The 10,574-nt window shown below is 42.0% G+C and overlaps 1 pseudogene; it reads left to right on the top strand.

Moving 5' to 3' along the window:
- The first annotated feature begins 350 nt into the window (after positions 1–350).
- Positions 351–1,383, top strand: LOC114496920 (annotated as a pseudogene).
- Positions 1,384–10,574: the final 9,191 nt, after the last annotated feature.

Genomic DNA, 10,574 nt, shown 5'->3' on the forward strand with positions numbered 1-10,574 from the left:
CAATGAAGCTTCATACCAGAAAAACTTTAATCACAAATATTAACCCTAACCCAAATGATAACCCTGGTCTTAATCTTATACCAAGGCTTAGCAACCTCTGTAGTCCCAAGAGAGAAATAGAAATGGGGTGAATAAGAGAGAGAAAATCAAGGCTCAGCCAGTAAAAGGAGGCAGAGACAGCCACAGGCCAGAATGACACAGCATACAGCACTGCCCTGACTTGGTCTTCACCATTGGTCTTCACCACTGTGACCCTCAATGAACCCTAGTACCAAACCCTAGCACCAAACCCTAGTACCACTCAAACTACTATGGGGTCATAACTCATGTGGCCATCTGCTGATCCAAACTTCCTGTTAGGAAATGTAAATGAGACAATGAGCGAGGAAATTCCTTACACACCCTTGGCACAGACACTCAATGAATTCCATATCCCCCAAACTCTCTAAAGAGGCAGATCATGATGCAGGAAGTTAACAGTCCCCTGTGACAGAATTCATTCTGTTGAGCTCTGCCCCTGACCCCAGGATCGATCCCCTGCTCTTCACCTCCTTTCTAGTCTTCTACCTGTTGATCCTCATGAGCAACAGCCTCTTCATCATCCTCATCCACCAGGACTCGAGCCTCCACACTCCCACCTACTTTGTCATCTGCATTCTCTCCCTGCTGAATGTGTGCTACACACCCACCACAGTGCCCCAGATGCTCGTGCATATTCTCAGCAAGAGGAGGGCCATCTCTTCTGCTAGATGTGTGGCCCAGGTGCACATATTCCTCCTCTTTGGGATCACCAAGTCCTGGCCTTTTCCCCTCATGTCCATGGACAGGTACATGGCCACCTGCCACCCTCTCAGGTACAAGGTCATAATGAGCCACTGAGTGTGTCTCCTCATGGTGGGCATCTGTGCAGCCTGTGGTGTGGTGGGTGGTCTGTGTTATACCTTCTTTGTCATGCACCTGCCCTACTGTGGCCCTAATGAAATTGACCACTACTTTTGTGAGTTTCTTGCCATTCTGAAGCTGGCCAGTGCAGACACATCCCTCAATGATGTGGTGGACTTCAGCATGGGCTTCAATGTCATGGTGGTCCCACTCTCCCTATTTGTCATTGTCTATGCCAACACCTTGGCCACCATCATGAAGATCCACTCAGCTCCGGGGAAGAGCAAGACCTTCTCTACCTGTGCCTCTCACATCACTGTGGTCACCCTGTTCACCATCCCCTGAATCATTATGTATATGAGCCCTGTCTCTGATTCCTTGTCAAACAGTGGCAAGAAAATGGCCCTTTTCTATAGCATTGCCACAGCCTTTCTCAACCCTGTCATCTGTAGTCTGAGGAACAAGGGCGTGAAAAGTGTTTTGCTCAAGCCGATGGGTTAAGGCAGGGCCCATTTATGCTGAAGGCCTGGGAGCAAAGCAGAACACACACTCACCAGGCACACACTTCCATGAGACCTGGGAGAGTTGGAATCCATCAGGCTAACATCACCCTGAAGCAGTGGGAGAGCACAGGGTGCTCAGACATTGGTGGCATCTATGGTGATGTAGTGTGAGATGGAGGTGCCTGTGTAGCTGGGGCACAATGGTCAAGAGCCTGGACTTAAGTGCCACACAGACCAGCATGAGACACCTGCTTTGGTCAATGGCAAGATATGTGCATTTTTTCAACTTTTAATTGCTTTAAAGTTTGTAGCCCTTCCTTAAAGGTTGTAACAATTAAATAAGATAATAGATGAAAAGTGCTTAGTGCAGAACTTGGCTTGTAGTAATCTTTCAACAAATGTTTGTTTTTGCTTTTGAAATTTATTACTCAGGGATGAACTATCAACCAATAATCAGCTATGATTCTCCTGATCCGTGGAAGTGACTAGAGTCCCAGAGAGTACATTCTAAAAGGGAGAGGGAGGATGGAGTAAAACTCAAAGACTGAAAAGTAGACAAACAGCATGAGAAAGGGACTTGAGAAGGAGGAAATGAGCCTGTGTCTACCCATCCCCAAACTGAGACAGTTAGAGCATCTGAGGTCAACTGAAATTATCTTAGAACAGAAAAAAATACTATTTCAGTACCACTTGTTTCTGTTCACTTGCATTTTTAGATTTATTTTCCTCTTGTTTCTAATAAAATCTATTTTGGAAAACTGCAGCCTGTCTTGGGTGATCTTAAGGAAAAGGGACTCTGTCCACTTAAGAGTGAGGGAAATTAGACAGGGGACTGAGCATGTTGTTACCCCCAGAGGCAAAATTTAGCTTGGCACGACCTGACATGAAATTCTGCTTATTCCTCATAAAACGATTACAAATGTAGAATGTGTTCTTCCAGGCCTTACCAATCTGCAGGGTCATGTTACTGGATCACCCGTCTTTACTGGCTTTTGCCTTTGCTTGCTGTTGCAGGAACTCCAGCATCCAACAAAGCAATCCCCACGACGCTCTGGGACATTTCCCAAAAGCTAACATGCAGCCCCCACAGGTTCTTCTCTCCCGGCCCCTTGCTGATGCACACAGCTGTGAAACTCCTTGCACAAAAATAATATGCTGTGCTGGCCAGAACATTGAACATTAAGGCCCTCCATGAGAGCCCATGGCTACAGGTGCACAATGTCCTCAAAGACACTATTCTACCCCACTGCCCAGGAGCCGTAGTGTTGTGTAAATAACGGAGCCAAAGTAAAAAGCAGATAATAAAATGGGGTCTATAAGTTCAACATGCTTATAAGCACCCGAATAATATAATCAACATAGAAAGAGCTCTCATGAATAGGTAAGAAAAATACAAACACCCCAGAATAATGGGAACAGATAGGAAGAGTTCACAAAACAAATCCAAATGATCAGCAAGCATATGGGAAATCCCACCACAGTAGGCACCAAAGAAATGAAAAGTAGAACACCAGTGAGATACCCCTTCTCACCTTTTACCCTGGCTACTTTTTAAACAATGAAATCAGGGGTGACTGGGAGACATAAAACATGGACTTCCACATGTTGCTAGTGGGAGTATAAATTGATCATTTTTTGCAACAGAATCTGGCTGTATGTATCAAGAACCTTAAATGTTTTGGCTTAATATCTCCAGTTTGGGGACATTTTAGGGAATAGATGTCAAAAGTGTAGGAAATAATACAACAATTTTCATTGTGTTACTTAAGATATGGGAAAATCCAAACCAATTAAAAACACTTCTATAATAGTGAATGACTTAAATATATTACTTAGACACATCATACAGGGGTGGGCAAAATTATGCTTACAGTTGTATTACGAATAAATAATACAATAATCAATGATAACACAAGAATAAAATGTTTCATGTGCTCACAATATTTAACATATTTAACATTTAATAGTTAATGTATTTAAATTAAAAAGGCTTGAGTTTATACTGCAGATCTGCTCCGAAGGTGGTATGGTGTTTCAGTGTTGGCTAAAACATTGTTTGCAAACAAGAGTACCTAGGAATCTCCTGCAGAATCTCTTCAAATGCAAATTCTGACTCCATAGGTAGAGAGTGGCAAGACTGCATTTCTCAACAACTCAGATGATGTTGGTGATGCTAACCCGCAGACCACTGCTTGATTAGCAAGAGTCTAAATCACAAGGGAAAAACTTTGCATGAACCAATGCCCCTAAGCTGTATCCTGGTATTCACTCCCTTGTGTTATCCCCTTCCCTAGAGTTTGGGCTAGACCTAGTATTTCATTTCTCATAATCACAATGCCCAAAAGTGAGGGACATTCACTTTCAATATCAGGTTACAAAAGACGCTGCTTTTGTATTGTTCCCCACCTCTCTCTTACTCTCTTGCTCACTCTCATGGGGCTGACTGCCACATGGTGTGCTGCACTGGGGGGCGGCCCCCATGGAAGGAACTGATGGATGCTCCATACAATAGTCATGAAGGAAATGAGACTCTCAGTCCAACAGCCTCCCTGGAACTGAATCTCAGCAACAATCAGGTGTGCTTGGAAGCAGTCCTTTCCCAGTCAAGCCTTACATGATCTGTACCTTCACTGCAGTTTTGTGAGAGCCCTAATCCAGAGGACCCAACTCATAATCTTGACTCAAAGAAACTGAAAGGTATATATATATATAAAGGTATTTCAGTGAGACCACTTGGATAGCTTGATAGCTTGATGGGTACTCTGGAAGTGTAAGGACACAGTTATCAGATATCTGACTCAAGCCAGAAAACAACTATTACTTGTAAATAAACCATACTCCATGAAGAGTCAAAGTCATGTGTTTCCATGGACCAGAGGCAGGTGACACATCAGAGAGAGGGAGAGATGAAGAGACACACAGAGAGGGAGATACAAAATGAAAAGAGGAAAAGAAGAGAGAAGGAAGAAATAAGGGAGGAAGGAAAGGAGGAAGGGAGGGAGGAAGGAAGGAAGGAAGGAAGGAAGGAAGGAAGGAAGGAAGGAAGGAAGGAAGGAAGGGAAGAAGAAAGAAAATAAGAAAAGGAGGGAGGAAGGGAGGAAGGAAGGAAACCAGGAAACAAACTACCATGCTGGGATACTATACACAAAGAATGCATATATTCTGAAGAAATAAAATATTTGCTCTCAAAATGAAACAAAAAACAGATCATTAATAATCAAAACACTCAGTAAAAGAAACATTAAAGAACCTCTTTAGGCTGAAGAAAACTGATTCCCGAGGAAGTATGCAACTGAAAAAAAGAATGAAAACCAGAAATAGTAAGCATGGGGTAAATATGATAAAATATTATTAGTTTAAAGCAATAAAAATAGCATTATTATGTGGAGCTTCAACTATACACATGGATGTAGCATAAGTGACAAAAATAGCCCAAAGATCAGGAGAAGGAAACAAACTTAAACTATTGAAGATTTTTGCATTGTTTGGGAAATGGTAACAAGTGAGACCATAATAAGTCACAGGTGTGTATTTTAGTCTCTAGGTCAGGTGTTAGCACACTTTTCTGTAAGTGGTCAGACAATAAATATTTCAAGTTTTGCAAGAAATATACAATCTATTCATATTTTTATTTGTTTTTTTAACCTTTTAAAAATGTAGGGTTTACTAGTCCCTGTTCTAAAATATCAAAGGAATAATAAGAAATAGTAAAACTCAAAACAACACAGAATATAAAGGGAATAATTCAAAGTTCTCAGTTAATGCACCTACACCCCCCCCCCCAAAAGGCAGGAAAAGTAGAAGAAAGAAACTAAGAACCTGTGGGATAAATAGAAAACAAGTAATAAGATGATAGACTCAAACCTAATTGCAACACTAACTACATTAAATGTAGATGTACTAAGCAAGCCCATTAAAAAACAAAGATTGTCAGACTGGATTTGTAAAAGACTCGTAACAATAAGAGGACCCCACACATAAAGGTGTTGTCTTCAAACACTATAGAAGAACAGGGAGCACGATTTCCAGTCCACTTAGTCTTTCTTGCGCTTTACCTTGTCTTACTCTCTTACTACAAGCCTGGCAGTGAGTGAAGCCAAGGGAACTGGCATGAGGATCTGCCTGACAAACTAAGGGATGAAGAAACATAAACATATAACTATTAAAGACAAAAGAATCTTGATTTACATTCTTCTTTTAAAAAGATTAGCTAATCTATAAATCAGGAATTGAATGTGCATGTTTACTTTCCTTTGTTAATATGCAAATCAATACTAATAAAGAAAAGTCGTTATTTTTATAAAAAGGTAAGACCTGATTTATCCCCCTTTTTATTGGCAGCTACAGCAGCCTCCAGAGTTATGGAAGGCACCTGCAAGGAGGTGAGAGTGAAGCTGGTCCATGAAGAGTGGGTAGATGCTAACTACAGGGGAAGCACAGACAAGATATGCCACACAGAGGGAGCATCGTGTGTGAAGTCATGAAGCATGAGCCAAGCCAGAGAGGGATGGGAAATGGGGCTAGAAAGGACTTTGCTCTGTTCACCACTATTTCTCCAGTGTCAATCATTGTGCCTGGCACCTGGTAAGGACTCAATATCTATTAAATTATTAAAGCAGTAATGCCTGTCTTAGACTCCATCCTAGAAGCTATGTTGGCAGAACAAGGAGAGGTGATTGACATCTATCCTCTCCAGTGGAGCAAACACAGTAGCTCTCACACCTGTGACCTGTATCTTGGTGGAGTGTGTGGTGGACAAGTTGTGGTATGTGGGAAGATATATTGCAACATGGTAAAGAAATAAATCTGCCCTGGCTTGTGTGGCTTAGTGGATTGAGTGCCGGCCTCTGAACTGGAAGGTCACCAGTTCAATTCCCAGTCAATGCCTATGCCTGGGTTGTGGACCAGGTCCCCAGTAGGGGGCGCATGAGAGGCAACCAATCTATGTTTCTCTCCCTTTCTTTCTCCCTCCCTTCCTCTCTCTCTAAAAATAAATAAATTTTTTAAAAAACTAAGCTACTGGTGACATTTTTCTCTGCAGGAATTTAAGCTAGGGAGGATGCTGAGATCTGTCTACAGAAGTACCCAAAGAGCTGTGTTAAAGAAGATGAGTAAGAATTGATCTACAGAGCCCCAAATTTAGAAGTGTAAATTTGACCAGGGTGACAAGCTTCAGATTGACTAGAGAAAATGTCCTGATGCTCAGAGCTATTCATAGACAGAAAGGACTCTCCTGAGAAGCAATGTGCTCGCAATGCTATGAGTTCCAGGGTGAGTCTAGCTGAATATGTATGTCAGGGATGCATTGGGGTCAACCTGGACTTAGGGAGAGGTAAAGCAGGAGGGCTGCTGAGGTCCATTCCACCTGGAAAAGCTAAGGGCTTTTTTAAAAATCTTCTCTGTCCTCTTTATTATCTACCTTTACTTGTTCCCGAGGCTTAATGCCTGGGGCATTGCAGCAACCTCTCCCTAGGGACTTCCATCCTCCAGTCCTACGCACTCACTCAGTCCGATAGCATTTGCTGGGAACAGTTAAGATAGCATTTTTGCTGTAATCTCTATTTAAGTATCCATAACTGGTGAAGAACGCATGGGGGAAAGAGCAGGAGTGCTTAGGGGAAGAAGCAGAGGATGTGAAAGCAAAGCATAGGGCAGCAGGCTCCAAAAGCACACTCAGCTCCACCATCCCCAGTGGCTGGCAGGGAGCATCACTGGACTGCAGGTGTCTTGGTGGGATGAATCGACCCTGGTCCCTGCTCCCCAGTAACAGATCCTTAGAGCAACTCCCAATTTCCGGGTAGTCCCCTAAATCCCTGCCTCCCCTGAGATCTCCTTGCAACCCCCCTCTCCTCTCACATATCCTAATACTGCTCTATCAAACTTTCCCACCTTCCATCTGCCCCCCTTGTCTTGCCCATTTCCAAGGGTTCCCCTCATTAGGAAGGGGATGTGGGAGAGCCCAGCTGACTCAGCCTCTCCAACAACAGTCCCTCCTCCTTTTTGTGTCTTTACTAGCAATCAACCAAAGGCCAGATGCCTTGGAGGGAGATACATGTACTAAACCAGATAAAGACAGGAAGTGAAATAGGGGCAATTAGACAGATAAGTAAGAAAAAAAGAAAAGCAAGTCAGAGAGAGAGAAAGGAAGAAGAAGTGAATAGAGAATCAAAGGACAGCGCAAGAAGCACAGGGGAGAAGGGACACACAAATGTGAGAATGTGCAGACAGAAGAGAGAGACAGGGCCAGCAGAAGGGCCCTCTGCCTCTATTCCTGCTACTCTTTACCTGCTGTTTGGCTCTGTGTGAGGGGCAGGAGTCTAAGGAGCTCTCCTTTGAAACTCTGAGCTTAGAGGCTCTGATTCCCAGGAGGACAAATCCAATGACTTCCTAATGAGCTCCCCATGCCTTTGAATCCCCTAAGATCTGAACATTAAGCCTGGACTTCAACACCTAGTACTAAAGACTGCACTCCCTGAGCATCCAGCCCAAACATCAACCACTCCCCAAACGCCCTTCTTGCTCTGGTCAGACCAATCTTCTGCTTGTCCATGTCCTCCCATGCTCCTCCACATTTCCTCTGGATTAGTGTCAGACTGCATGGGTGGGTCCCTGCTTTCACACAGGTACCAGCTATGTGACTTTGTGCAAGTTTCAGAAAGCTGTCTGGGCTTCTAGGCCTTTTGATAGTAAAATAAAACCTGCTTAATAGGGTCTTAGTGAAGATAAAATGAAGTTAATAAATATAAGGCTTTTAGGACTGTGCCTGGCTTACAGAAAGTGATCTGTGAAGTTATTAACCTCCCAATTTTGCAACTTCTATGCACTCCACTTGAAGATCATCTTCCCTCATATCTCCATGTACCCCCTAAATTTCAGGTTCACCTTCCTCAAGAAAGGAGCCATGAATACTTTGACCCCTTCTGTCCTCCTGCTACGCTCACTCTCCATCACTCTTCTCGGGATTCCTGGGTGACCTGTGAGGGATCCAAGCAGCTCATCCCTCTGCAGGTTCCAGCTGCAGTCTCCAGCCTAATGCAACTGAATGCCTTCTGTCCCTGAACATACACCAGCTCCCCCGGGCACCTCCACTTTCTGTCTTCCGGTGCACATTTCACATCTCTTCCCTGGGCCAAGTCTTCAAGAAAATTTAGAGCCAAGAGGAAAATTTTTCCTACAAATAAGTACTTACAAACCAGTGTCTTTAGGACATTCAGAGAGGTTTGCACCAGATGCAAGGGCTTGGAAAGGGTAGGTTGTAGCTAAGTTTGCCAAAAAGATTGACATTACATTAGGTCTCTAGCATTCAATCAAATATTCTGTGTGGAAAGGAATGAGAATCTTAGACTCAGGCAAACAACGTCTGGGTAATGTCAAGGTACACAGAATGTTTGGGGAGCAGAAAACACTTGGGTGCATTGATCTGAGAGTGTGCATGTGAGGTGGAATTAGGAGAGAAGCTGAGCGGGAAGCAGTGCTAGGTTAAAAACAAGAGGCTTAAACCAAGATAAGAATCTAGTACTGTACCCTGGGCAATGTGGAGTTCTTAGATCATTTACTGTAGGGAAATAAAATGCTTTGAATATTGCTTTGGTGGCTGGGATGTGGGAGGAACTGGGTAAGAGATCCTAATAATAATGATACCAGGAAAAACATAACCCCAAAGTGGGGGGATGTGGAGAAGAGGGAATACTACTGGAATCTAATGAATGGAAGCCAGACATGATGTAAAGCATCCAACAATATACAGTACTTTTCCCAATAATGAGTTCTCCAGCCCACAATGTAAAAAATACTGGGGATGATAAAGCCAGCACTGTAGGAACATGAGTTCAGATATAGCCACCTACCTACATACTGGGAAATGGGTCTGCTTTGGTTTTCTATGGCATTCTAGCATAGAAAGGGACCAGCCTGTGGGGTCGGAGTCCCGGGTTTGTATTCATTTCATCATCTGTTATTTGGAACAGGCTCACTCTACCTGAGAGGCAGCACTTGTATTTGTGAATGAATGAATAAATATTGGCTTAAAGGGGGTCCTCTTATCATCCTTACCAGAGTGGCTACTATCTGAAGATCAAAAGAACCAGATGTGGCTCCTGCTCTCCAGGGATTCATACACACCACGCAGCATGCTTAGTCACTATAGCTTAAATATAGCATTTAATGGCCATAAAATTCAAAGTGCTTAAGAAAGAACTAAAGAACTCAAAAATGATATTCAAGAATTCATTAAATACATGATGTGACGACATCAAGAAATCAGACATGAGCTGGTACAACTCTCAAAAAGAAGTGGAAGAGAAAAATAAAATGACCCAAAACTGAGACCATATTGCATATAGCCAAACATCAGCCAGATGTTGCTAAAACCACATCTAGGAGCAAGGAAGTTGGAATAAGAAAATTAAGTAATTAAAATGAAAATTAAGAATTTGAAAAGATTATAGAGAAATGGTAAATACATAACAAATAAAAACCAACATATGCAGTGTTTTAAAGACTACATTAAGTGTATGTAACAAAAATTTAAAATAAATATGTAATGCAAAAAATTTTTAAAGAAAAATAAGCTTTGAATCTACAAATTGAAAGTTGACAAATATGATATACTAGTAAAAACTGATGTAAAAGATCAATAAAGAAGCATCTACTGGTAAGCATATTATGCTTCAATGACAAATAAAATCTCCTTTAAGGTAAAAATATTAGACTGACTTGAGGCTTTTTCATAACATCACTTCATGGCAGAAGACAGGGGACAGTGGAATAATCCTTACCCAAAGCTCTCAAATGGGAATAAAATAGTGTAACCCAAGAATATTATATCTTGCCAAAATTTTTTCTCATACATAGGAAACAAAATTTTTTTTACATGTAAGCATTCAGGATCCTTTGTTGAAAAAAGTAACTGAAGCATGAACTCTGGCCAATTAGGAGAAAAATGGAGAAACTATGAATATAAGCACAGAATTGATTAAAACAAGGTTATTTAATCTGTAGTATTAACATTAAGGTATTGTAGAGATTCCCTGGAAGACCCCACTCGCATGGCTATCTTTATTTGACCTGACTTGCACTTTGCCCTGTACAAAAAGCCTTTTCTCCAGGGATATATATTAAAAACAATTAAAAGCAACTGATAAACTTTATAACTTCCTGAGGTAATGGAGAATAATTAAGACAAGCAAT

The sequence above is a fragment of the Phyllostomus discolor genome, chromosome 5, assembly GCF_004126475.2.
Source record: "Phyllostomus discolor isolate MPI-MPIP mPhyDis1 chromosome 5, mPhyDis1.pri.v3, whole genome shotgun sequence".
Classification (NCBI taxonomy): domain Eukaryota; kingdom Metazoa; phylum Chordata; class Mammalia; order Chiroptera; family Phyllostomidae; genus Phyllostomus; species Phyllostomus discolor.